Genomic DNA, 8,028 nt, shown 5'->3' with positions numbered 1-8,028 from the left:
GGGTTCGATTCCCGCCTTTGCGTGCATGGAGTTTGCATGTTTTCCCCGTGCTTGTTGGGTTTCCTCCGGGTGCTCCGGTTTCCTCCCACAGTACAAAGACATGCAGATTAGATTAATTGGCGTTCCCAAATCGGCCATAGTGTCTGAATGAGTGTGTGAATGAGTGTATGCCCTGTAATGGATTGGCACCCCGCCTCGTGCCCTAGGATAAAGCAGTATAAACACAATGAGTGAGTGAACGAGTGAGTACAGTATATGGTCCCACCTCCTTGTATGATCCAAGTGAAGTTCCTTGAACTTGGCCTCTTTAAAAGAAATGCTACAATTAAATATTGAACATTAAAATAAGACAATATATTTTATGATTGTAATTGGAAAATAATCAACTTCAGTGTGTTAACAGTACCTTCACTTCACCTCAGATGCATCACAACAACTCTATACTCCATCCATCCATCCCCGATAATCACTTACATACTAGAATTTTACCTGCACAACATACTAAATATATATGACTATCATTTATCTATATCTTAGTTATATAAACCAATCAGGCGTAGCATTAAACTACTAACAGCTGGTTAGAGTGAATAATATTAAATTGTCTCTTGGAATATATTAAGCAGCAAGTGTGCAGTCAGTTCTCAAAGAAAATGGGCAGGTATAGGGATCTAAATGATTTTTTACAACCTGTCATCCATCACTGTTGAATCCAGCATATAGCACTGTCTACACTACAGTTTATAGGTTTCTTCTCTAAATATAACTTACACACCTTTCCACCCTCCACCCACTCTTCATATTATCTATATCCGTGGTTCCCAACCTGAGGTCATGCTCCTCCTAAGGGAGCGGCAAAGACCACATGGTGTGCACGAGCTTTTGTCTACTTTAAGTTTGTGAGGTTGTTGGAAATAAATTGGCAAATTTTGAATATTATAACTCCGCTCTATAAATAAAAGTCTGCATAGAGAAGTTATATACACTCACCTAAAGGATTATTAGGAACACCATACTAATACGGTGTTTGACCCCCTTTCGCCTTCAGAACTGCCTTACTTCTATGTGGCATTGATTCAACAAGGTGCTGAAAGCATTCTTTAGAAATGTTGGCCCATATTGATAGGATAGCATCTTGCAGTTGATGGAGATTTGTGGGATGCACATCCAGGACACGAAGCTCCCGTTCCACCACATCCCAAAGATGTTCTATTGGGTTGAGATCTGGTGACTGTGGGGGCCATTTTAGTACAGCAAACTCATTGTCATGTTTAAATAACCAATTCGAAATTATTTGAGCTTTTGGCATGGTGCATTATCCTGCTGGAAGTAGCCATCAGAGGATGTGTACATGGTGGTCATAAAAAGGAATGAACATGGTCAGAAACAATGCTCAGGTAGCCCGAGGCATTTAAACGATGCCCAATTGGCACTAAGGGGCCTAAAGTGTGCCAAGAAAACATCCCCCACACCATTACACAACCACCACCATCGTGCACAGTGGTAACAAGGCATGATGGATCCATGTTCTCATTCTGTTTACATCAAATTCTGACTCCACCATTTGAATATCTCAACAGAAATCGAGACTCATCAGACCAGGCAACATTTTTCCAGTCTTCAACTGTCCAATTTTGGTGAGCTCGTGCAAATTGTAGCCTCTTTTTCCTATTTGTAGTGGAGATGAGTGGTACCCGGTGGGGTCTTCTGCTGTTGTAGCCTATCCGCCTCAAGGTTGTGCGTGTTGTGGCTTCACAAATGCTTTGCTGCATACCTCGGTTATAACGAGTGGTTATTTCAGTCAAAGTTGCTTTTCTATCAGCTTGAATCAGTCGATCCATTCTCCTCTGACCTCTGATATCAACAAGGCATTTTCGCCCACAGGACTGCCGCATTCTGGATGTTTTTCCCTTTTCACACCATTCTTTGTAAACCCTAGAAATGGTTGTACGTGAAAATCCCAGTAACTGAGCAGATTGTGAAATACTCAGACCAGCCCATCTGGCACCAACAACCATGCCACGCTCAAAATTGCTTAAATCACTTTCCCAATTTGACATTCAGTTTGGAGTTCAGGAGATTGTCTTGACCAGGACCACACCCCTAAATGCATTGAAGCAAATTCCATGTGATTGGTGGATTAGATAATTGCATTAATGAGAAGTTGAACAGGTGTTCCTAATAATCCTTTAGGTGAGTGTATATTCTTTTGTTTGTGTATATGGGCCTGAATGGGCCAGGATGGGTTGTTGCAGAGGGGCTCAGCTTTTCTTAGATACAAACCCCCGCCTCCAAGGAAAAAAGTTGAGAAACTCCTGATCTATATAATACTACTACTACTAATAATAATAATAATAATAAATCATTCATAGGTAATAATAAGTCATAATAAATAGGTATAAATAGGGTAAAGGAGGTCACCTTTATTTCTAAAAGATGCCTCCAAGTCATTGATACTCAGGACAAGATACAGTTTTCATTAACTGAACCTTGCAATTTATTTTTCACAGGCCAGGGTATTTTACACAGTTACACAGCAGGTTTCTCTCTTTTTCACTCACACACCCACCCCCACACCCCCATTACTTTACATGCACCTGCAATACATGTTTTTTATGTGAACTTATGATAAGGTAAATGATCATACATACATATGTAACCCATATACCCTTTACATTCTTGTGTGTATTTGTATTTAGCCCTATACAGAAGTCACCTCTTCTTCATTTTTGGAAAGCAAGGCAAAATCCCAGGAGTCGAATATCTCAGAAAGGCGTGACAGCTCTATGAATCTCCATTACTTTTTTAGAGCCGGAGGACCCATTTATATCACCAATAGCCACTTTCAGGCTGTTTTTTAACATCCACTACACACTGCTGCTCTATGCACACATACACACACACACACACAGAAACAGCCCACCACTGCATAACACACGTATATTAAAGTAATGGATCTATTCACACTTCAAGAAAGGAGGAAGGCAAAAACTCCAAATTTACACATTTTTCAGATCACAGTACACCCGATGTGATCCATCATAAACTTCTACTATTTTCCACTAGAGTGTAGGTTGTGTGTGAGACTAATGTCAGTACAGGTTATAGAGGTTTATCCAGTACCATACCAACCTACTGTACTTTGAGTGACTCACATAGGTGGGGTTAAACGTCCCAGTGCGGTTATGCTCAATATCACCACTCATAGAAAAGCCATCTGTCCAATCAGATTCTTCGGGTGGAGCTGACTATATAAAATTATATAAAATTACATTGAGTCATGAGCTATTGCAAAAACGTGATTTTATACACAGACAGCATAAGACTATTTGCAGTGCTGTATCATCGCATTGAACTTTTACAAACGTCAAAATATAATTAAAACATCAATCAGTGAAAATATCAGCAGGATCTGACTTCAATCTTAGCTGATAGTTGTGCTGGAACAGGGCTGAAGGCAAACTGCATGCATCCGTCTGGACATCCATTCCATGTCTATGACAGACTCGTCTTCAGAAGCATTTTGTTTTGTCCTTGCAGTTGTATCTGAAGGATAATGTTTTAGGCTCATCAAACAGAAATACGTTATCAGCAAACAAGGATTAGGCTGATTTCGGCAGCCATTAGATGAGCTGTGGCCATTTCGCTGATCCCTGTCTGATAGGATGAAAACCAGATCAGAGATGCACAAAGATGCTGCACAGACAACACCTGTACAGTTCTGATAAATGAAAACCAACAGTAAGTGAAGCAACCTTAATCAAAACAACTCAAGGTTAAATGTGCCTATAATAAATGGGGTGTTGTGTAGTGCGAGTTATTAACTTGATACTGAAGACGGAAACATGACTTTGTTTCATATAGTATGTGTTTGTACCACTTTTTAAACGCCTTTTTATTCTGCATACAGTTATGTATATGACAAAGCTATATTTAGGAAGCAGATAAATAGACATTTGCAGACTTAATAGTTTTACATAGCACAATAGTTCTGCCAACTACGACCCAATATAGACAAATTGAAGGAATAAAGGGAAAAAAAGAGATTTAGGTGATCCTTTCATGCCAGTTTTTACAAGAAGTAGTGTAATGACGGGCTGATGAGTTTGAAGCTAAAACTGATGACCTCATTACAGTTGGCGCAAATGACTGACAAGGATACAAACTGTTTCCATAGAAACCTGAGATATTTCTGACCTTTGCGCTACAAGTGTGATAGGAGATTTGCACATCCCTGTTTGTATATAGAAGATAAATAAAAGTTGTCTGGATTTCTTTCTTTAAGTTGAAGTCTTAAATACAGGTGTCTGTGACATCATCCATAGGTTTTTTGAGATGTTGTTGTTCTGTCAAATGCTGTAAATATGCTAAAGGTGCTTTGCAATTAATTGAACGCCCTCATCCACAACGTATATGGTAAGTCAAACTACACAGATTCCAGTTAGCTGGTTAGCTAAACTGCATAGCAAAAAGCTAGTGGTTTTCAGCCACATCCCTAATTATAATTATGGCTTAATAACTTTAATTTCTATTTTAATGCTGGACATTTTAACATGGGGATCTTTTTCCCCCAGTGGACATTTAGGGAATTACATATCTTGGCACTTATGCATTGACTTAATTTTTTTAGAACCAAAAGCTGCCCCTGGGTGTAGAAGGATACTGGGATATGAATAAAGTAATAACTTTTAAAAAATAGGTTTTAAACTGCGTCTGTTCAGCAAAGATTTAAATATTTTGGACATACTAGAATAGGAAAAGATTTAATGATGGGATAGACCCAATGCAAAGGGATTCCGTAAATCAAAGCGAATTTTCCCATAAGAAATAATGGAAACTCAAATTATTCGTTCCACAGCTCAAAAAAACAAATACATAAAAATTATTATACAATTAAATATAATTAATACAAAATATAAAGTAAAAAATTAAAACAAATTAACCTGCACTCTCCCTTTAAAAAAGTCAAATTAAATCCCGGAAGATAAGTGTTTCCGTTTATGTGCGCAGGCACTGTGTGTGTGTGTGTGTGTGTGTGTGTGTGTGTGTGTGAAGCTAAAGTAAGAGGAGAAGAGGAATCAGACCCTCCCCTCTCCTTCTTCTTGTCTTGTAACTCAATCAAGATTCAAGTGATCGTATAAGTAAAGAGCGGTATTATCATACCATCAGTGTCCCTGAGATGACCAGCAGCCGATGCGCTTCCCTGTCTCACATGTTACTGACTGCAGTCTCTTACACTAAAGTTTTTATACACAGACCCTATACTGTTATGTCATAGTTACATCATAGTAGATGCATACTGTGATGCCATACTCTGATCGTGTCACGGTTGTTTCTTGTCAAGTGACTTCAGCTTCACCATCGCCGTCACCCTTGGCTTGCTCATCAGAGACATTTCATTCATCATTCATTCATTTAATTATTATCTAGACACATTTTTCTCACACATACACACTTCCAAATATTTTCTTTTCTTTTCTTTCTTAAAAAAAAAAAAAAAAAAAAAAAAAATCTTTCATTTTTTTTCTTGTGAAGCTGCTTTGGGACAATGACCATTGTTAAAAGCGCTATATAAATAAAATTGAATTGAATTGAAAACCATTTCACTTATTTACTTTACAACCATACATACTAACGGAATTACTGCTGTAAAGTGTTGTTGTTTGTCTTTCAGCTGCTCCAGGCAAGGGGTCGCCACAGCGGAATATCCAGTCCACACAACAACTTGGCACAGGTTTTATGCCGGATGCCGGGGTTTGGGCACTGGCTGGGAATTGAACCCGGGCCTTCCGCATGGCAGGCAAAACACCTACCACTGAGCCACCAGTGCCTATGTAATCACTGCTGTAAATTAAATAAATAAATAAATAATCAACCTGCACTTTATCTTTAAAAAGAATCGAAACAGAGCAGTGTTTTTGTGTAGAGCACAGTGTGTGTGTGTCTGTCAGGAGGCAAGAGGAGGAGGGTGTGTGTGTGTGTAAAGGCGAGAGGTGGAGGGATGTGTGTAAAGGAGCAAAAAATAATAAAAAGCAAAAAAAAAAATGCAGCTTGTGTAACAAAGAAAAGGCAAAAGTCCTGGAAGAATTTCTCATCTCTTAATTATCTACTCTCCTTCCAAAGCACATTCTTTTCACATGAAATGGCATCATAGTTGTTAAATGATATGATTATTTCAAGAGCATTATAGGATTTGAAATACAACCTGCAATACTCTTAAAACTTAAACAGAATTTTAAATTTTTTACCATTAGATTCAAGAATTGAACAGCAGTGGGTATACCAAAACCAGAAATAATCACTCACTCACTCACTCATCGTCTACAGGGCTTTATCCTCTATTTAGGGTCATGGGGGGCCTGGAGCCTATCCCAGGAGACTTTGGGCATGAGGTAAGGTACACTCTGGACAGACACACATACATACACTCACACTACGGGCAATTTGACAACAGCTATTAGCCTAATCGGCAGGTTTTTGTACTGTGGGAGGAAACTGAAGTACTTTGAGGAAACCCACCAAGCACAGGGAGAACACGCAAACTCCATACACACACAGGAACCAAACCTGGCCGATAATCTAACTCGGACCCTGGAGTAGCAACCAATACACCACCGTGACGCCCATGACAATTCCAGTGCATCTCAATTAAGTAAAATAACATGGAAGTTTTTTCTTTTAGCATCTAATTCAAAGATGCAAACATGTTTAATGTTTATTTTAATGAGTGCAGCATACAGTCCTTGATTATAAATCAAAAATCCAGTATGTCATACATTATAAATTGCATTTTATTCCTCAGTCTAGTTCAGTATATGTCACCGTAATCATGCAGAAGAAAGCTGATTTAAAGTGAGCTGTATCAAAGCATATTCATGGAAAGCTGACTGGAAAGAAAAGTGGGGTAGAAAAAATGTGCAACAGGGATGACCTCAGCTTTAAGAAGATTGTCAAGCAATGCAGATTCACTCCACTTTCCTTGTGGGAGCTTCACAAGAAGTAGAGTGAGGCTGGAGTCAATTCATCAAGAGCCACCATGCACAGAGGTCTTCAGGAAATGCGCTATAACTGTTGCATTCCTAGTATAAAGACAGTCCTGACGAAGGGAGTCAAAAGCATCTTGCCTGGGCCAAAGAAAAAATAAACTCGACCATTTCTCAGTGGTCCAAAGACGACTTCTCAGAAGTGAAATATTTATAGTCGGTGATAATTTGGGGTTCCAGATCATCATGCTGGTGCATTGTATACTTCTGTCTGATGGAAACACTGATGAAGATGCCAATTCCCTGGAAAAGATTGATTGATTGATCTTAGGAAACAAAAAAAAAGTTTTGAAATATTTCGTGACATCTAAATGAATCTAGAACAAGTTTCACTTTCTGAATTAAATTATGAAAAAAAAATTCCATGATATTGTAATTAATTGAGATGCACTATACTGTACACTCCCCCTGAAGACTTAATATATAAATATACCAGGATGAGCTAAATTATCATGACGTCTCAGAGTCTGGAATATATTACACAATAAATGACACAGTTGACACATCAAAAGCTGAAGAAACAACAGTTGTTTGGACCAAAGCAACTTTGACAAGAGCTAAATCAGAATGGACAGAGGACTGGGTCAGTATCTTCAAAACAGCAGGTCTTGTGGAGTGCTCCATGTCAGCAGCAGTAAGTATCTAATGACAGTGGTCCACGGAGGAACAAACCACAAACTGAACATAACAGGCTGTTGGGTGTGAAAGCCTCATCAAAGCATGGGGCTATTAAAGGATGTGTAGTCCAATGAGTCCTGGTTTCTTTTACATCATTTAGAAGGGCAGGTACATGTGAACTGTTTATCTGGAGAAGTGATGGCACCAGGATGCACTAATCGAGGGAAGAAACAAGCCAGTGGAGTGGTTTGTAATGATCGTGGCAAAGCTCCATCAGGAAAACATATGGACATCATTTTACCATATGCTTCGTCCCAGGTGGACCAGACACACCTCAGTATGATATGATGGCAGTGGTCTCTTTCAG

The sequence above is a fragment of the Clarias gariepinus genome, chromosome 9 (assembly GCF_024256425.1).
Source record: "Clarias gariepinus isolate MV-2021 ecotype Netherlands chromosome 9, CGAR_prim_01v2, whole genome shotgun sequence".
Taxonomy (NCBI): Eukaryota; Metazoa; Chordata; class Actinopteri; order Siluriformes; family Clariidae; genus Clarias; species Clarias gariepinus.
This window is presented reverse-complemented; position numbering follows the sequence as displayed.